Source organism: Falco naumanni, chromosome Z (assembly GCF_017639655.2).
Source record: "Falco naumanni isolate bFalNau1 chromosome Z, bFalNau1.pat, whole genome shotgun sequence".
NCBI lineage: Eukaryota > Metazoa > Chordata > Aves > Falconiformes > Falconidae > Falco > Falco naumanni.
Window position 1 is genome coordinate 25,635,617 of NC_054080.1, and position 21,132 is coordinate 25,656,748.

General features: G+C 41.9%; 2 long non-coding RNA genes across 5 annotated transcripts; one reads left to right on the top strand and one right to left on the bottom strand.

The window, feature by feature from the left end:
- Positions 1 to 613: 613 nt before the first annotated feature.
- On the top strand, positions 614 to 11,505 carry LOC121081542. 4 transcript variants are annotated; one of them, XR_005825722.1, is made up of 5 exons: positions 670 to 1,080; positions 4,007 to 4,444; positions 7,664 to 7,882; positions 8,581 to 8,685; positions 11,288 to 11,505. It is a non-coding gene; the product is annotated as an uncharacterized LOC121081542 (long non-coding RNA). The 4 variants fall into 4 exon arrangements; XR_005825720.1 differs by lacking the exon at positions 11,288 to 11,505 and having other exon boundaries at positions 680 to 1,080; positions 4,007 to 4,126; positions 4,335 to 4,444; positions 8,581 to 9,141; XR_005825721.1 differs by lacking the exon at positions 11,288 to 11,505 and having other exon boundaries at positions 614 to 1,080; positions 7,651 to 7,882; positions 8,581 to 9,145.
- On the bottom strand, positions 11,279 to 20,632 carry LOC121081543. The gene is made up of 2 exons (XR_005825723.1): positions 18,769 to 20,632; positions 11,279 to 11,509 (listed from the first exon to the last, which is right to left on the bottom strand). It is a non-coding gene; the product is annotated as an uncharacterized LOC121081543 (long non-coding RNA).
- Between the last annotated feature and the right edge of the window lie 500 nt (positions 20,633 to 21,132).

The following is a 21,132-nucleotide window of genomic DNA, read 5'->3' on the forward strand; positions in this document are numbered from 1 at the left end:
CGCCCCGCGGGGAAGTGGCGGCGGCAGCGCTGCGGGGCCGACCGAGCGCCGCTGCTCCCCCCCCCCCCCCCCCCCCCCGCCCCTTCCTCCCCCTCCGGCCGCCTCACGAGCCGCTCCGCTCCTCCGCGTTGCCTGCCAGCGGCGCCGGAGTCTGGCACCTCCTCCCCCGCCCGGCGGCCAGAGCGCTGCCGCTGCCGCCGCCACCGGAGCGCCGCGGGCCGCCGCGCACACGCTCCGCGCCGAAGGAGCCCCCGCCCGCCCGCGCCGGCCGCCGCCGGAGAGCCGCGCTCCACCCCCCGCGCGCCCGGGCGGTGCCGCGCGCGAGTCACGGGCGCGGCGCCGCCCCCACCGGCCCGCGCGCCGCCCCAGCGCCGCTGTGGGAGCGCGCGCGGCGGCCGTGGGGGTCGCCGCCGCCTCCGGGCGCCCGGCGTCAGGGGGAGCCGCGCGCCGCCCCCGCCCCCCCGAGGGGCCGCCGCCGGGGGAGGGGGCAGGGGGGAGGGGGGAGGGGGGAGGGGGCAGGGCCCGCGCTGCCGCCCGCTCGGCGCGGCGGGGCCGGCCTGCGGCTGCCTCCCAGCGGGCGGCGGCGGCTCGGAGGCGCTGCTCACGGGTCCCGCCGCCGCCGCCTCGGCCGGCAGGCGGTGTGTGGCGGCCGCCGCCGTGGAAAGCGAGGCGGCGGGGGGGGGGGGGGGGGGCGAGGCGAGCGGGCTGCCTCGGGCCTCCGCCGTCCTTCCCGGGCGTTGCCGTGCCCCGCCGCGGAGCGGGGAGCGGCGGGCGCGGGGAGCTTGGGGCGGCCTCGGCGCCCGGCGAGCCTCGGGCTCCGGCGCTGTGCGGTGCGGACCTGCCGCTCGAGGCCGTGGGAGCCCCGCCGCTCCGCTCACGGCATCGGGACGCGTTCCGGGGCCGCTGTCACGCCCCAGCCCGGGTCAGGCGTTTCCTACTTCTGAATAAGCACCGAGCTCCGTGAAAGGCAGCGGATGCGCTCGGGGGGACAGGCCACAGCCCGGGGGGCTGGCTGGGGGGCTGCCTCTCTCCTCCGCTGCGGCCTTTAGCACCTGATTTTCGCAGATTTAATCTGAACAGGTTTGAAAATTTGCATGGCTGTTGTCTGATTCTGACCGGTATTTTGGGGAAGTACTGACAGATAGATGCATTGACTGCCATTGACAACTCGGCAAACGCTGAAAACATCTGTGCGTGTCCTTTTTTAAGGACTGTCACTGAGACATACCCCTGCCACTGGAAGTCAGGATGTGTGCGTTAGCATTACCGCTTCCCTTTCTATGGAAATCCCCCCCAAGCTGTTAAAACTGTAATAACACACAAAAATTTGGCCAGTAAAGTTCACTATACTTTTGCAGGAGCCAAGAAGCTTAAACCGTCTCTAAGTTTGTCCGTGTTTGGAGCTTATTCCAGTATCTTATTACAGTATCTACTTGTAGGGTTTGATTCTTCCTAACTTCTCCCTCCCTTTTTACCACTGGACAAAAAGTTGGGAGTGTTTGATTCCGTGTTTGAAAGGCGGTACAGGACTCCAGCTACGGGGTATGGATGTCATGAGCTACTGTGGTGGGAGTTGCTCACAGCAGAGAAACCACCTCTTGTACATGGTGCACTACTGTGCATTTAAGATCTTTTAATGCAGGGGAGTAAGAAAGAGGTCGAAGAGAAAAGCAGCTGAGCAGTGGGGGCAGTACAGGGAATAACCCAGGGAAGGACATAAAGGTAGGGGCTAGCGTGTAAATGGGAAGGGACTGACAACCAGGGAAAGCTAGGAATAAGAAATGAAGCTGGTTAGGGGGTAGAGTGACAGTGGAAGGGTGCAACGCAACACTCAGTGTCAGGCAATATAGAGGAAAGATCCCAATGGGTCTTCTACAGAATCTAGAGTAAAACCCAGGATCTTTGAAACCTGACGTGACTGTGCCGTTCAGCAAAAGGCTGTGAACACAAAGATCTTACCATTTCACATTTGCTCTATTCCCCCTCTAGTGGCAGATCCCCACAGAAAATACAATGCTTCTTGGTGCGTTTGTTGTTTTGTTAGTGGAGTCCAGATACCTCTGTGAATCCAAAAAATCCACCTTTGCTGTGATTTACATAAGATGTCATTTTCAAATTTCCTCTTCTTAAGAGCGAAATAATATTTAAATCTAGCAAACTAACACTAAGATTACAAAAAATATCCTCAGGATTTGGAATAGTATGATTATGGTTGACTCTGAAGCTTTTGTTCATCTTGTGCATGATCAAATAGATATTATTTTCCCTCTGTTTTTCATGAAATATTTACCTGTTTCATTGAACAGGGTAATGGGGTGCCTAGAGGGAAAAAACAGCATTCTGAACAAACCAGCCTGCTGCAGACCTTCTGTTACGCTTGTTAAAAAAGTCAGAAACTGATGAATGAGACTAGTAGCACAGAGAGACAGTAGTGGTCAGGTGGCTAAGAGAACAAATGTTGCCACAATCACACCCTGCTCTCCTCTCTGTTAGACGGTTTCTGGGTGATACTATGTCACATGAACTGAAATACCAACAGAAAGGTGGTAAGGGTCCTTTGCTTCCTGGATTCTGTCTCAAGACATGCGTAATCTAAATCACAGAAATATGCCGAAGCTGCATTTGCAGCTGAGGTCAATGAAAGCAATGACATTAGACCCTTCCTAAAAGGATCTTTTACACATAAAACTGTAATGTATGTAATCTATGATTTCTTAGAACATCACTGAACTGTAAAGAAATGAACGGTTCTGCTGTTGGTTCGTTGTTTCAGTGGTGTATGTGGAGCAATATGAAAGGTCACAAGTTATGATTACAGTAAAACTGTATTTTGAATCATAATAGTTTCAGTGAGAGCAGTCTGAATAAACCAGGGGTCAAGTGGAGACTATATCTGGTCTTTTATTTTAAAACTGTGTCATAATGTACATTTGAGGGGGCAAATGCAGGTTACTTTAAAACTGTCATAATGTGTGTGTGGACCAATTCAGGTTTTCTAGGCAACATTGTGACATGTTCTTTTCCTATTCTTGTGGTCAGAGATTTTTTTTCAGGTGACACTTAAGTTTAGATACCGTTACTTGTTTAGATACATGCTCTGTGTTGTAGTAGATACACTGTAGTATTCTAATGTTTAATAGCTGATAGATAGGATAAGGGACTCGGGTAACGTGGTCTAAGACAAACTTTTAATCCAGCATCAATAACTCTGGTATGGGCGGTATCAAAGATAAGAACTACCAGTTCTGGTTTGTTTGGGTTTGTGGTGGTTTTCGGGTTTGAGGTTTGGTTGTTTTTGGGGTTTTTTTTTCATACATAATGTGAAATGGATATCGGTATGATGCAGTATCAAAACCTGTGCAGAGTTCTGATTCTCCTAGAGATGTAGTGCTTGTCCCCAAAAAATCATCTCAAGTAGAATTCAGGTTTCTTTGTTAGATGCCTGAAATACACAGAGCAGGTAAGAAGTGTTAGCCTCAGAAGTAAGGCTCAAAACCTGGAGCTGTTCAAAGAACTCTCCTGGGCAGTCAACAGAAAACACTAAGGGCAGTCATTTGTGTGAAACCCTGCCCTTTCCCAGGATTTAGGCATGTTGATAAGTGACTGGAAATGTATATTTTCATCTACTTGGGTTATGTAATTTTGAATTTTTCTTTTGAATATGGATGTTCATAGTTTATTTTTCAAAGATAGACTATTCCCACTTTTGTAGCATGGAAAGTAGAAAATGGTGACACCACTTTTATAAACTAACCATGTTTACATAAAGCTGTACATACTTACTTCTGTCTGTAAGAAGCCATAAATAAATACATATTATACATATTTTTATATATGTGTGTAGTTCACATGTTATGTCAATATTATGTACATTTCAGTACTGGCAAGAATACAATGTTTGAACCTTGGTCTCCTTTTTCTCATGCCAGTAACCTGTGTGCTAGGCTACAATATAGAAGGTGGATATAGCAATATTTCCAACATAATTTGTATTTTTCTTTTCCAGTTATGTGTACCCATTCAGGATTAAATGGGAACCTGAGCACTGAGGTTGGAAAAAACATCTGCAGAAGTATGGGACCAGAACTGTAGTCATATGAAGAAGTTTCATCTTAAATACAGATAAGTCTTAAGTCATAGGCAGCTGCTGAACAGACTTTTTGTAGTTCTCGGTTTGGATTTGGGCACCTAGAGTTTGTCTAATCCCTTTCTTAGGTCTCAAATTCTTTTTCTGGATCTAGCCTCTACTAGAAAACAGAGGAAACTAGTTTTTCAATAGTTATTTTCTTACTGACCAGGCTGACGGTATCTAAATTACGTTTTCCACTGCAGAGTATGGAAACCTTATCTCTGGCTGCTAGAGAAACTGTGCAGTCAAGTAAACTCCATATGTGAAGGGATCTACCACGCAAAAAAAGGCAGAAAATTTAGGAATATTACACAGGTAAAACCTTTACAACATTCTTAACTGCATGCTAACTCCTAAGAATGGATAAAGATGTAATTCTTGTTGTTAATAGTACTGTAAAAAAAATAATCTGCAAAAGCTTTTACGGTCAAAAGTTTGTTTCCACACCAAGTCAATGAATATTAAATCAGAGGTTAAGAGATGTTATGTCTATTTTGAATTATACATAACTTCTGTAACTAATATATATATACACATCTAGTTCTTAGAAACAAATTATTTTTTTTAGGGTACTGTAAGCGTATCATCATGATATAAAACCATTGTTGGATTGGATAATTGACCAATAGTTTTTTTGAAACTGTTATTTGAAACTTGTTTGAAGTTATTTGAAAACTGTAACTAGCCTCAGAAATTTTGTAGGAACAAAAGAATTTGGCAAACTTTGCATTTTGATCTTCAAGAAACTGATTTTTCTTATTTGCTTATTGAATCAAATGCTTATACATTAATGTCCATCATTTGTAGCAACAGTTGAAATGTAAGAAGAGGAGACAGCTTCTTAAATCCATAGCATACTGTGTTTTATGGGCATTTGTATTTCTGAGTATGGTACAGAAGGGCTAAATAATTTTTAGTTAGCCTATGATAATTCTTATTGGAAATGGAAGTCAGTGTTGTTACACATTCAAAACCAGTTGTGGTTGTCCTAAAATTTTTATTTCTTCTGAAGTTCCCTTGTATACTAAGCTTTTTGTGAGTGCTTTTCAATAATACAAAAACAACTGAGGTAATAGCATATGCATATATGCATGATACTATAATGAGGAAAACCTGCAAGGTATAATAATTATGGACAGTACATTTTGATGTACAGATACAAGTGCATAACTGAGAAGAAATCACTTTTATCAAAATTTGTCCTCAAGACATGAGACCCTTCCTGCCTTCCTTTGCTTTTTTCCACTAATGTTTTAGGATTTAGATTTGGTACAGACATAAGGACAATTCTCAGTTTCATTTTCTTAAGCAGCTTACCTTGTCTGAACATACATTCCTTTTTCCTTTCCCACTTCAGTACCTCTTCAGGCTGTGGATACAGTAAACTGCATTTGACAAAGATGGAATCCTAAAACCACTTACTTTCCCAGACACATGAGAAGTGGTGGCTGGGAAACAGTAGGTGACAAAGCAAGAACACATTGCTCAGAACATGCTTATACTGCCCATAAGGTCACTGGAAGGCAAGGGCAAAAATGAAGGTACTGTGGGAGTGAAAGTTAGCTAAAGTATTGTGTGAGGGAAGAAAGGGAGTAAATTGGAAATACTGTAAAGAAGAAAAGCAGGAAAAACAGAGGGAATATGAAGGAGGAGAGGACTATTGTGATCAGAGATGTTTAATATTTTAGATACAGCTATAGAAAAACTAACTACAGAAAACTAAAAAAAAAAAAAATAATCCATTAGCTGTTCATGGAGGAGCTCAGTCGAGTTAGAATTATTGTGAGCTTCCTTCTCCCTTTTCTGTTATTTTTCCCCTCTCTTTCCTGTTCACTCTCCTTCCTCTTTCCCCTCCCCCCCCCCTCCTTCCCCTTTTTAAACCAACAAGGCTTCACATTCCTGCCAGGCTATTTTTATTTGATATTTCCTCAATGTCAGTTAAATCACTTCTATTTAAATGCAAGTGAAAAATCAACCAGGAAACAGTTTAGCAGTGCCTCATTGCCTACTATTAGTATCATGTAGCAGTACTTGCCAGTCTTTGCATTTATTGAAGGTGTAAGGCTCCAGACTGCAAAAATCAATCAACTCTCCAAGCAGTCAGGTCATTCTTCTCTAAAATATTAGTAACTATTGAAGGAAAATAAGACATTGCTTTCACCTCCATTGAATTTCTTTGCTAGTTTGGGGTATATAACTTTTAAATATTGTGCTCAATAGTTTGATTGAATCAGGGACCAGGATCATGTAATTTTTAAATAAATCATTAGTGTGTATCTATATAGAGAGATACATTTAAACACTGATGGCTTTAGAATTAGACCTAGTATAGATATTGAAACACTGTATAACAGAATGGAGCATCAGGCAGTTCACAAAGCCTCTTGTATTTTCTGAAGTTAATTGCTGCAGAAATTTGATTTTTGCAAGGTACTTGTGTATCTCTGGGTTTTTTGCTCCCTTATATACAGAATTTGCCTCCAGCTGCTTTTAGAGGGCATGTTTTTAAATACATGTTTACAGTTTCTGTCTTTATTTAATAACATCTTATTTAGAGAGGGAAAAATGGTGTGGTACTTCCTTGTTAAAATCAGAACGTTGAAACTGTATCTATGCAGAAAGTTAATGTAGAGGCTGCCAATCAATTCCTTCCATTACCCTGATAGTCTAAGTAACTCAATCATATTAATCTGTTATAGATTGCATTTAACGGCAAAAGCATAGAACAAAAAAAATGCTAAATGCATGTCAATTAAGGTTCATAACTCTCTTTCAAATCTGTGGAAGACTTTTTATTTGTTTACAAAGAACAGTGCTGCCCATTCTTACAGGTCAAATTAGAAGTATATGATCCCTCTCACCAAGTGCTGTCTGACAGCCTTTTCCAGGCTTTTTCATGAACCATATGTCTCAACCTGTATAAAGGATATTTGTCTTAAGCACTGAGTTTTTCCTAATGGATGGCCAGTTTTCCCACTGACTTTAACAGAGCCCTTTTCTACTGGAGACCCTCAAACTGAACAGTCTTGCCTTAATTCTAGATAGGCTGAGTCAAACGAGCTGGATTCTAGCAGACAGCTTCGCAACAAGTGTTAATTTAATTATCATGGCATGACAAAAATCTAAAAGTTACCTTCAGAGAGATAAAAGCAAGCTCTGACAAGCCACTTGTTGTTAAGTATGGCTAAATATGTATAAACCCACAGGAAAGATTACTGAATTTATTACAGAATAATAATATCCATTTTGTAACAAGGAATACTCAAATAAAAAATTAAAAACAAATTAAAAAAATATTGGACAAACCTTTTCGTGATGAACCTAGTCATTACACAATGTATCAATGTATTTTTGCAAAATAAAAGAATGCCTTCTTTATTTGCTGAATGTTACTGGATATCTGGTTTTTATTTGTGTACTTAGTCATGTCTTTAATTATATGGACATTCTTTAAAAAAGCAGAATAAAGACAAGAAAAAATGAACAATGTATCTGCTATACATGTATTTTATTCTCAAAAGCTGTTTCTTTCAGTGTTCAATACAAAGCAAAGATGGAGCACAGAGAGAAGTCTTTATTGTAAACAACACAGCACCGAATATAAGAATAAAGCATAAACTGAGCTATGGAAATAAAATCTGAACGTTGTAGAAGAGAAGTTTGGGGGACCTTTTCCAGTGTCATTCAGTTCTCAAGAAAAACAGTGATCAACCAGAGCTATTATGTAATATTAGAATTACATCTCCAAAAGAGGTATAGTCAGTTTTCTGCATCTCCAAGTATCATAAATGTACTAAATACTCTCTCTAGAAAGCATAACAGGAATGCAGTATTTAATGAAACATAAGGAATATAGTAGTATCCTCATTCTCAGCATTATCCACAACTGGGAAAACATTCTGGGAAATGCATATGCTTAAGTGCAAACATAGTTTAAAGGGAATAAAGCAACAACTAAAGGGTGGAGATAAAGTTCTGCATTAGTAACATCAAAGTAAAGAGCAGTGTCTCAGATATGTTTTAAGATGTCACATGGAAATATCAATTTAGATTTTTAATTAACTAACATTTAATGAATATAAAAAAGCAAAGAGCAACAAAAATGTTCATCAGAGCAGCAAAGGTTTTACTTGGTAAAAAGGTCCATTACAAATGTAAAATTAGTACCATCTACTTCAGAAAGTCTGTTTTATCATTTTAAGTTTAGTAACAGAAATAAATGTAAATCAAGCTTAGCTTATGTTTTGCTGATGTATTCATTTAAAAGACAATCTTGACCATCTGACAGCCTCTAAAGTACAAAAAACCAGTAAAATATCAGTCATCTATATTCATATAAAGATTAACTGTATTGAAGACATGCTTCATTCTTTTTGAACTTTTACCTGGGGCAAAAAAGCTAATTGTTATGGAACCTCACCAATGCTTTCATGTACGTTTTGAATCCACAGGTATTAAACCATGTGCTGTAAGAAAGCAGCTGAGCACATCCACAACTCTCTCCCACATTATACAGTAACAGCCGAAGTAGTGAGGATGGTCCAGAAGTATATTTGGTAGTGAATATTTTGCTATGCTTTGGAGTGATGCCTTGGAATGTATGTGAGCATATGGGAATGTGTTAGTTCATGGCCCACCTTGATAGAAAATAACTGCTCATTTCTACGGAAGTTCTAGATCTTTATTTGAAGAGATAATTCACTGTAACTTCAAACGCAGGCAGCCCTAGGAATATGTCAAATGTTTCTAACATTTGGTATACAAACTAATAAAATCACAGCATATATTTACAGCTTTACTTTTCTTGGAATAATGTTCACAATATGGAACAAAATTTGCCTATGTCTATTGTTGCTTACTGCCTATTGAAAATAAAGCTTCAAAACTGCAGGAAGAAACTATGTGTTTTTTCAGATGAGATTCTGGCTCTAATTTTTTCCTTTGATCCCTTTTCAATTCATCTGAAAAGTACATCATGAAAAGAACAATACTAATGAACTTCACCTTTTGAGAAGTATCTTTTTCTCTTGGTTGATACAGTTGACTATGGGCAAGAAGGTTGTGAAAAATTGTCCTTAATGTGTAAGGTTCTGTAGAAAGCAACCAAAAAAAACCGTGTAGGCACCCTGACTCTAAAAAACCCATGTTATTAAAAGAAGACAAACAAAAATGTACAAAAAGTAACAAATGTTACAGGAGTACAGATTTCGCTAGTTACATTCCTTCACATTAAACTAATCCTTTTTGCCTTCCTAAGTTTCCCTAAAGCCTCCTAAAATAGCTACCTTTGATGCTGCTAACACACATATCTCACAAATGTGCTAAAGATTAATTGTAACTGAACCAAGCTAATAATATGACACTAACCAAAGGGATGGACAGCATGTCTCCACCTGCCCCAGCACCCCCTACAGAAGGGGAGTACTTTCCACAGCCCCTGGCTGCTGCTATAGGCTGTTTGGGGTTAAAGGAGGTCATGTCAGCCATACCATTGCTTAGCTGGTTGAGATATAAACAGAAGCTTTTGCAGTAAATGTGTGTGCGTTTGTGTGTACACTACAAAGCAATGGACACTTAAGGAACAATAATGTAGAAAAAAAACGAACCTTTAACAAGATGGCATATTGCTATATGTTGGAAAACAGAAAGAATGGCCATTAACTTGTCAAGTACCTTGCAGCTTCCTCCCACAAGTCTATTTTTGCGTTCAATTTGCCACATATCAAACTCCATCAGTAAGGAGGTAGACATACTAAGGCTACTGGGCAGCAGTACCCCTGTGCAAGAGCTCTGTAGGATGTTGAAGTATTAACTGTAAAAAAACAACCCACCACCAGCACCAAACAAAACAAACAAATAAACTGCCAGAAAAAAAGGTCTTTTTTATATGCTGTAACATATTGTAACAAGCTTATATGACCCTTGCAGTACATGACCTACATTGTCAGGAGGTGCAGCACTTGGTTGCATTCCACTACTTCATGTCACAATTTAGAAAGAAAAACAAAGAAAGATTTTAGCACTATTTATACAGTTCTGGTGAGGATGGCCCCACAGTTCCTGTGGGAGATGCATGAAGGAAGAATTTTGTAGCATGGTGTCCTACAGTTACAGCATTTGAGAGTTTTAGTTTGAAAGTGAAGAGGGAAAGGTAGGAGGAAAAAGAGAGGCTGTTTCTGTTGGCAGCAGAACAAATAAGCCTTAGTTTCTTACCATTTTCCTCCTTCTTTCATTTGCTGTAATTTAATAAAGGGCAAGCACCATTTTCCACAGTGGGGGCATTTATTACCCTGTCTTTCCCTTAGGAAGTCTTATGTATTTAAATAGCGATTAAAGTACCTGTGAACCTTCTCCATCAGAATGTCATTAATCAGACGTCTGTCTTTGACCTCACTGTCCATTTTTATTAATTCTGTAAGACCATAATATCTTTGTTATCATTGTTTTTCTGCAACATCTGATTCATGCTTGCTAGTGCTTTTAAAAGTTACAGAAGAGAGAGAACATATGAGCCTTCTTACTATAAAATCTTATTTTTCCTCATTAAATAAGAAATAGTGGAGAGATTTTTGAGAAAATATTGTTCTCTGTCATGTAAAGATTTAATAATAAGTGTAGTGCCTTCCGCCACCACAGTATAGAAGATTGGAAACAAATCCTAATAGAAATATATGCTACCAAGTACTCAAGTACTGCAACTATCCTCAACTCCAGTGGTCCTCGGTTATCAAATGGCATTAAACAGGAATCGCTAAGTAGTTATGATAACATCCTGACATTGTATCTTGGCTTTTCTGTTGATAATGTTGCATTTCTTCCGTCAATGGTTAATTAACAACTTAGCTCTTTCATCTCTTTCTTTCTTTCTACTGTGAGGAAAAATGTGTGAATGATGGGGAGGAAATTATCTCCCAATCTCCTCTCTGCTGGAGGCAACAGGGAGAGGATTGACTTCTACAGCTTTTTCTTCACAGCATGCTAACTGCATCACAAGATTCACATGCTTGTCAGCCTGACCATGTGTGCTTCATGACCACATTGCCAATGTCAGCAAGAGGCAAGACTCAATTGGCACTCGCTGTGGTGATGACAAGTAATACAGGTGTCTGATCTGTGTACAGAAATTCACACACTATCATTTTACTCTTATATTTGTAGAGATGGATTTAATTTGGTTGCTCATGCTCATCATCACAGAAGGAATCTGTTCAAGTCCACAAATGTCACTTCATCAAAGTTACATGCTGCAGGTATGGATCTTTTCCTTTGTAATTATTAGGACCAAGGTCTGCTTTTCAGAAGGGAAATCAGTTTTACAGAGTTTGTGTTTCACGACTTTGTTCATTTTCTTGCTAGAAGACAACAGCAGAAACCACGCACCTTGCTTTAAGGGACAGAGAAAATGGAGATGCAAAAGCTTGTCCTTTATAATAGTGTAACAACTAAAAAGGAGCGTATGAGCATGCATATATAGATCAGGTACAAGATCTATACAAAAACAGAGACCTCAACAGTAGGTGGGACCACTTAAGGATATAAATTTAAGATGAACAAGCACTGGCTTAGAACTTTTCCATGAAGAAAAATAAAATTAAGACATTTTTATGAGGAGCTTGCTTAGTCCTTTAATGACAGTATGCTCATACAAGAGTATGTCTTGTATGGTAATGGTCTTGAAGACCCTGCTCAGCGTATACTGACAAAGGAGACTGATGATTTGACAGGTGCAAGAAAATTCTATCTGGTGCGGTGGTTCTACTAGTTCATGTCTGCTGTGCTTTCACCATGGTGCCCCTCAGATGAAGCTTTGTTTTGATGTGTGTCAACCAGATAAGAAATAATTTAACTATATGGTAATAGTGAGAGACTGCATATTCAACAACACTTACAACATTTACAATCTTGAATGAGAACACTTTAGAAAGGATTCCTGGTTTGGGATAGAATTGCAGATAACCATTATGAGAATATTTACATTTATGCATTTAAACTGCACAGCAAAAACACAGGCTGAATTATGAAGTTCCATGGAGTACTTTTGTGCTTCCAGTTACACTAAAATGATGTATATTATGAACTGTGGCAATGGCTTTGTATTTGATGTGCAACTTATCAATGTCTTGCAAGCTAAAAACTCCCATCTATTTGCCATTGTTTAGATTCTTTGATGCCCAGGAAGTGCATACGTAACTTGATGAAAGTACATGATAATTTAATTTTCTGAACCATAGTGACAATACAAATAATCAGCATTTTTTTTTCTTCTTAGCATGTTTTATTAGATACAAATAACACAGCAAGACCATTCAGTTATTAATGTGAAGATTATGTATTACATAGAATTAGAGGCAATCTTGGAATTTAACTTTGGTTTAAAATCAAGTTCTTTATTAGGATTTAAAGTGCATTTAAACTGTTACTTCAGCTACATAAACACTAAACTAGAAGGTAAATATTTTAAAACTGCTTTATAGTTAGAAAATCAAGTGATATTAGTTTCTGGTTTTAGAAACCATAAACAATCTGCCACTATAATTTACTTAATCGTATAGCGCTAGTCTTCCACAGGGTGAGTTGTGGCATTTACTGAATCTTCTTCAAATTTAGGATAAAGTGACTGGTGCATCTGGAATGATAATGAATTAGTGGTTTTGAAGTTCTTATCACCTAGCAGGAAGAACCTTTCTTGTTAATTTCATCATGAAAGAGTTGTTAGGGATATGCCTAAAAAAAGTTTCTTAGATGAGAAAATAAAGCTTTATTCCAGAACCAATTTCATAGTTAAGCTGAGGCAGCAAATCTTTGGCTAGATAATATATTTGTAGAACTATTCTCTTTCCCTGTTTTTTAAGACATCCTGCTTTATTTTTATGTCTTTTATTTCTACCAGTGCTAATGCTAACCAATACATTAATTGATATTTAAGGGTTAGCCTTTCCACCTTCACCTAATTTCAAAAGAGTGGTAATTAAAGTTTACTGAATCACAGCTCACACAGGGTGGGAAGTCAGGCCTTTAACGTTACCTAAGTTGTCACTAATTCTAACAGAGTCAGTCTTGCTGTTTACCTCATTCCTGAATTTACACCACCTGTCTTGTGCCACAGCATTAAAGGTCACCATGGTGCATGGTCAGTGCAATCAGGCAACCAATGAAGCTGATACTTAAGGAAACAAAAAATAACTTGTTTTGAGCCAGCTGCATTCCTGAATCCAACTGTCTCTTTGCAGAAATACTTCTGCTGGCATAAGCAAGAGAACATAAGTTTATATTGGCTTAAGCTGAATATTAAATGCCACCTTTAATTGTAAAGCAGTTTAACTGGCAAATAAAGATAAATTTACTTACAGTTCTAACCCAGGGATGCAGTGATCTGAATTTGAGTCTATCTGGATAGCATGTAACAGTCAAACATGCAAGACTGAAATTCATTACTGGGTTCTGGATTTGTGTGGTTACTCCTGACTAATGAAAAGCTATCAATAATTCTATTCTGATGTATCCTGCCTCTGCAGAGCTAAAATACATTCTAGGCAGCTTAAGCCTTTTGGGACAACTTTTGCAGAGTCAAAGAAGAAAACAATGTGATTTTTTAATTCAAACTGTCATCATGGATTAACAGAGCATTATATATTTCTGGAGTTGGATTATTTCTTTGAAAGAAATACAATATGTTGTAAAGCATCCAGAATAAGTTACAGAAAGTTGAATATCATTGAATTGTTCTGATCACACAGGATTTCTGCACTTATGGAGTTTAGAAATCATCTGCCTAACTATTCAAAAAGTATAGAACTTAGTGAAGCTTAGTGAAACTAGATAATCTATCTAAAAACAGCTTGACTTCTGGAATGGAATTAATTCATCGAAACATACTTGAAAAGCTACAGAATTCTGGTAGAAAAATAGAAACAGATTATTTCTTTTCTCACCTAGCAGTTGAGAGGGCAGTTCCTAACCTTGACCCTAGACCAAGTGTCTGAAAAGATATATACAATATTTTTCTGAAACTATCCAACTTGCAATAAAAAGAGGAAAATCTGACAAATCTTAAGAAAACTTTTTATAGAGTTTTAGAGCAGAAAACTGCTTTTAGAGTGATCTGTCAGTAAATTTCAGAAGTTTTATTACTGCTACCTGTTCTCAGGGACTAGATAAATCTTTAACAAAATTGGGGCACGGAGAAGTTACCTTTAATTTGCTGAATGAAATAAGTTATTAAACTCTTTCTATTAAAAAAATAGCTGAACAATAATAACAAATCAAGGCAGAGCCTTAAGTAGCATCTACAAGTCTATGCAGAGCCTTATGCTGCCTTACTTAGGCTCCTTTTAGTATGCAATTCAATAAACACCCATCAAAATATTAGTCTTCCTCCAAAGGAGAAAAAAAAAAAAAAAAAAAAAGAAAACCTTTGAGCCAGATTTGGCTACAGATGGCATAGAGCTGTGACCGGAGCAATTTTCAATTGTTTGATTACTCCTGGTTTTAGCTAGGATGGAATTAACTTTCTTCTCCACAGCGGGTGCAGCTGTGCTGTGGCTGTGCTGTGCGAGCAATGCTGACAGCACACGGGTGGGTTTGGCTGTGCCCGGGTGGTGTCTATACTCAGTCAGGGACTTCTCAGGGTCTCAGGCCCGGCCAGCGAGGGGGCTGGGGGGGCACGGGGAGCTGGGAGGGGACACAGCCGGGACAGCTGGCCCGAACTACCCAAAGGGATATTCCACGCCATGGGGTGTCATGCTGAGTATATAAACTGGGGGGAAGAAGGAGGAAGGGGGGGACATGTGGCATTATGGCGTTTGTCTTCCCAAGTAACCGTTACGCGTGATGGAGCCCGGCTGTCCTGGGGATGGCTGAGCACCTGCCTGCCCATGGGAAGCGGTGAATTAATTCCCCGTTCTGCTTTGCTTGCGTGTGTGGCTTTTGCTTTACTTACTAAATTGTTCTTATCTCAGCCCTCGAGTTTTACATTTCTTTCCAATTCTCCTCCCCAGCCCTCTGGGTGAGGGGAAGTGAACAAGTGACTGCCTGGGGCTTGGTTGCCGGCCGGGGTTAAACCACGACAACTGCCAAGTTCTGCAAAATGCCTGTTCAATCCTTGTAAATGAATAGAAGTTCATAGATTCCATAATCTTCTCTTCTTGATTTCTTTTTTATAATGGAAGGCTTTGATGTGATTCGAAACCTAAACAAGTTAAGCAGAGGTCCTGTCACTCTTGAACTATTTTCTAACTGAAACACTACTTTACATTTAACATCAGTTCAGGAATAGATTTGTTTTTAGCCTTGTGAAATAACATTACTATTCAGTTACAGAAAGAATTTCACATGTATCTAGAAATGTATAAATATATATTTGTAAATGTTAGCAAAGGTAAGATACAGTCAGTGAAAGAATGTATACGGCAATAGCTATGTGGCAATTGGAAAGCTGTGCATTCAAATACAGTTTATCATTACAACTACTTTTTTTAATGTTGATAATGGCAAGAGTGGCAGAAGTAAGATACTTTAGGGAATATCCACAAGTTGAAAAATAAATTCTTAAATAGATAAGAACATTATCAGTAGCTTTTAAAGAATAATTATTTTTTTATTGTTTTGTGGGCTTTTTCTGCATTACGGTCAGCTTGGACCTGTCTTTGCTCAGTAAGACTAAATGTCACAGGTATGTTACATTTCTCAGTGAATTATTTTAAATGTCATCATGTAATCACAGAACAGTTGGGGCTGGCAGGGACCTCTGGAGACCATCTAGTCCAAGCCCCTGCTAAAACAGGTTCACCCAGAGCAGGCTGCAAAGGACCACGTCCAGGCAGATTTACAATGACTCCAGAGATGGAGATTCCACAACCTCTCTGGGCAGCCTGTTCCAGCACTCTGTCACCCTCAAGATAAAGTTTTTCCTCACATTCAGAAGGAACTTCTTGTGTTGCAGTTTGTGCCCGTTGCCCCTTGTCCTGTCGCTGGGCACCACTGAAAAGAGCCTGGCCCCGTCCCCCTGACGCCCACCCTTAAGGTGTTTGTGTGCACTGGTAAGATCCCCTCTCAGTCTGCTCTGCTCCAGGCCCAACAGCCCAGCTCCCTCAGCCTCTCCTCACCAGGGAGATGCTCCAGTCCCCTCATCACCTTCGTAGCCCTCCGCTGGGCCCTCTCCAGTAGTTCCCTGTCTCCTGAACTGGGGAGCCCAGCACTGGACACAGCACTCCAGATGTGCCCCACCAGGGCAGAGCAGAGGGGCAGGATCACCTCCCTCGGCCTGCTGGCCACGCTTCTCCTGATGCCCCCCAGGATCCCACCGGCCTTCGTGGCCACCAGGGCACACTGCTGGCCCACGGGCACCTTGCTGCCCACCAGCACTCCCAGGTCCTTCTCCACAGAGCTGCCTTCCAGCAGGTCACCCCACCTGTGCTGGTGCCTGGGGCTGTCCCTCCCCAGGGGCAGGACCCTGCACCTGCCTTTGTTGAGCTCCATGAGGTCCCTCTGCCCCAGCTCTCCTGACCAGGTCTCCCTGACTGGCAGCGCAGCCTCTGGTGCATCAGCCGCTCCTCCCGGTTCTGCACCATCAGCAACGCGCTGAGGGGACACCCTGCCCCTTCACCCAGGTCACTGGTGAACAAGCCGAACAGGACTGGGCCCAGCACTGACCCCTGGGGAACACCGTGAGCCACAGGCCTCCAGCCAGGCTCTGCAGCACTGATCACAACCCTCTGAGCTCTGCCACCAGCCAGTTCTCAGTCCACCCCCATCCACTCACCTGACCCACACTGCCTGAGCTCACCTGTGAGGGACTTACGGGAGACAGTGTCAAAAGCTTTGCTGAGGTCACGGTAAACAATATATACTTCTCTCCCCTCATCTAGGGGACAGCCAGTCATTCCATCATGCAAGGCTGCTAGGTTGGTCAGCCATGATTTTCCCTTGGTGAATCCATGTTGACTGCTCCTAATAACCTTCTTTTCCTCCACTGGCCTGTGGTTTCCTGGGTGCTCCCTCTTGCCCTTTGTGAAGAATGGAGTGACATTGGCTTTTCTCTCATCCTTGGGCACCTCTCCTGTCCTGCAGGACCTTTCAAAGATGAGGGAGAGCAGCTCAGCAATAACACCTGCCAGCTCCCTCAGCACTTGGGGGTGCATCCCACCAAGGCCCCTGGATTTGTGGGTATCAGGTTTGCTTAAGTGACCTCTAACATGATCCTCAACCAAGGAAAAATCTTCCTTTCTCCAGACTTCCTTTCTTGCCTCCAGGGCCTGGGAAACCAGAGAGGTGGCCTTAGCAGTAAAGACCAAAGCAAAGAAGGCACTCAGTAACTCCACCTTCTCTGTGTCCTTCCTCACCAGGGCACCCACCCCATTCAGCAGCAGGCCCACATTTTCCCCAGTCATCCTTTTCCTACTGATGTACTTGAAGAAGCCCTTCTTGTTGTCCTTGACATCCCTCACCAGATTTAATTCTGAATAGACCTTAGCCTTCCTCGTTGCCTCCCTACATGTTCTGACAACATCCTTGTATTCCTCCTAAGTGGCCTGTCCCTATTTCCACAATTCATAAATTCCTTTCTTCTGTTTGTTTTTTTTTTTTTTGCCAGAAGCAAATTGCTCATCCATGCAGGCTTCCTGCACACCTTGCTTGATTTCATACTCATAGGGATGCACAAATCTTGAGCCTGGAGGAAGAGATGCTTGAATATTAGCCAGTTTTCTTGGACCACCGTACTTTCTAGACCCCTGACCCAAGCAGGTCCTGGAAGAGACCAAAGTTAGCTCTCCTGAAGTCCACAGCTGCAATCCTAATTACTGCCCTGGTTCCTTCACGCAGGACCCTGAACTCCACCCACTCATGGTCACTGCAGCCAAGGCTGCCCCCAGCCTTCACATCCCCAACCAGTCCTTCTGTGTTTGTGACTATGAGGTCCAGGAGCACACCTTGCCTTCTTGGTTTCTCCACCACATGCACCACAAAGCTATCATCAATGCCCTGCTGGAACCTCCTGGGCTGTGTGTTCCCAGCTCTGCTGCCTTTCCAGAAGGTATCAGGGTGGCTGAAGTCCCCCATGAGAACCAGGGCCTGCGACTGTGAGGCTACCTGCAACTGTCTGTAGAAGGGCTCATCAAGCTCCTCTCCCTGATCAGGTGGCCTGCAGCAAACACCCACAACGGTGTCCCCCGTGCTGGCCTGCCCCTTAATGCTTTACCCATAAGCTCTCCACTCGCTCTGCATCCACCCCCAGGCAGAGCTCGATACATTCCAGCTGCTCCCTCACATCAGGAGCAATTCCACCACCTCGCCCCGCTGGCCTGTCTTTCCTAAAAGGTACATAGCCACCCATGGCAGAGTTCCAGTCGTGCGAGCTGTCCCAGTGTGTCCCTGTAACTGCAATGAGATCATGGCCCTGCGACCACACACAGATCTCTGGCTCTTCCAGTTTATTCCCCAGGCTGTGTGCGCTGGGGTACAGGCAGTGCAGAGAGGTAATCCAGCACGCGGGTTTCCCAGGAGGGATGCAAGAAGATCCAGCGTAGCCATGCCCACGCTTGAGGTGTCTGGCCTTCTGGTACTAATTTTAGGAGCTGGGGAACATATATCTTACAGCTTGCTTATGATTAAAATAAAACAAACAAAAGCAAACTATTTACCCATGACAGCTGGCACACTTGCTCAAGGTCTCAGCAGAATTAAAGGTTATGGAATCCAAATGATATTTCCCACTCTTACCATTGCACTGGTCATTACTGCAGCGATTTATCAATGACACTTTAATTCTTTTAGCACAATCTGTCTGTATGCATACAGTTCTTTAAATAATTCTCATGCATTTACCAGTTAATATAAAACTGGTCCTCAAACATAAGATAAGAGCTTTGTTAGTATATTTACGTTTATGCAATGCCTAAGCAGACAAAGAACGATATCTCAGTTTAAACATTTCTCCCTCAGCAAGGCAACAATACAGCTATTCGTGCAGAAGAAGCTTCGCTGGTCCAATGTTTTAATCCTGCTTCACAGGGCAAAGTGTAGTTGAAAGCCTGGCTGTCAATTCCCAGCACAGCTTTGTGGGAACAATGCCTGCTCCACCTCACTTTTATGCTGTTATATTCTTCAGCCAAAATATTCTGTTTCCTTAAAACATTGTTATGCACATATCCTATTTGCAATACTGTGGATTTTTTCTTCGTATGGGAGGTGGGGAAGCCCAGAGGTACAGCAGGACAGAGTCTACGCCAACTAAAGAGAAATTGAATGCACCAGATTTACCAAGATAAGCCTGAATATTCCTATTGAGATATGCTTTTTTAGGTATTCATCACTGTTAAATTGGAGCGCTGGTACCTTTCTATTAGTAATAATGGACAATGGTCTGATCTGAACTGAGCGATGTCCTTAAAATGGAGCCCATGGGAGAGAATGTTAAAGCTGTAAATGCAAATGATGTTGAGAGCAAGAGTTAAACGCTTGGAAACATCTCTGGATGCAGTAAAAAAGGAATTGGAATAGATGTGATGCAGAAGTGGCTGCTTCATGAATATAGACAGCTTATTTTCTCCAAAATCCTTTCTCCACCTTCTACTCAAAATGATAGCTGTATGTACTTTCTTGTTTGAACTTGGACATTTATTTTCATTATAACATGGTACTTGATAGCAGTCAAAAATGAGACATGTTTTGCAGACATGTTTGCTAAGTAGTTACGGTTACACTGTAAAACTGAGTAGGAAGGACTGATCTTTAGTACTTAAAGAGATCTTGCATCTTGCAGCGCAAAAGACTTAAGTGTCAAGAGTGCGCTATTGATCAAACTATCAGCAGGCTTACAGCACAGCAGCCACTTGACAATAGAGAAAAAAATTACTTCTGTCCAGGTAATGTAAAACCCTTCAGTGGGTTTTCATTCTTCCTAGAAGTATACCTATAGTCTTGCTCTGGCAGACGATAATAAGAACTGCTATGAATAAACTTACTGTCATTCGCAATTACGCTCTGTGCGGACTATTAAACGGCAGACAGCATGCTGGCAGAAGCCAGTCTCCTACATCCTGATAACCTGACTAAACTGTGTCAGAATTAAAGGCTGGCCGTTAAACCTAAATGACTGACAGGTATCCATGCTAGTTCCACCAGGTGTTAATCAGTGTGCCATTTTGCGCCAGGACATAAATGCAGCAGCTCGTTTGCTGGGGCTCTCTTTGGACTCCCAGCTGCCCAGCTGTGACTGCTGCACAGATCCGCTTTCAGCTTTTCTTGTGTGTTCCCCACAGTCTGTCCCAGGACCTGCCTTGCAGTACTACACTAGTACGGTTACTGGCAGTTGAACTGGGTGCTGGGCATGCTCCTGCCTTGCCTTGGCTTTGGCTTTTACTTCTTGGCCTTGGTCTTTTGTGATGACAGTCCTTACTTCTAGTCCTGGTATTTGTCCTGGTCAGAGCAATTGCTGTGACAGTCCATGCTTGCTTATGATCTTTTAACATCTACTGCATACGCTGATAATCTTGCTTATTAATACTTCCACTTTTAAAGTAATATTTTCTAGATAATTCTAGTTCAAGTAAAAAATGAAAGTATTTTCTTTGTTCTGAGACATGTGTCTGTCAAATTTTCCAAAGCAGTTATTCCTTTTCATATTGCATAATTTCATGTTCTGTGAAACCATTATTTTAAATCTTACCTTGTCCATGTAGCAAAATATTGGCATACCTCAGATTGTTTGACACCTACAAGGAAACTGAACACCTTACCATCAGCCTTGGAGCTAGAATGTCCTCTGGGCCTCACAAGTGTTATAAAATGCAACCATGCTGCAACAGCAGGACTATCCTAATCATAAGGCATTTTTAGCCTTCCTTCATCTTCCAAAGATACAGGCCACAATCTATGCTGGGTCAGGTGATAGTTAAATGTTACTCTGAAAATGATGGTTGTCTTTCCTGATGCTGTCATTCTGCAAACAGAAAAGTACCTCTCACCCCCTCAATATATATGAGATAATTTCACTGATCAATACA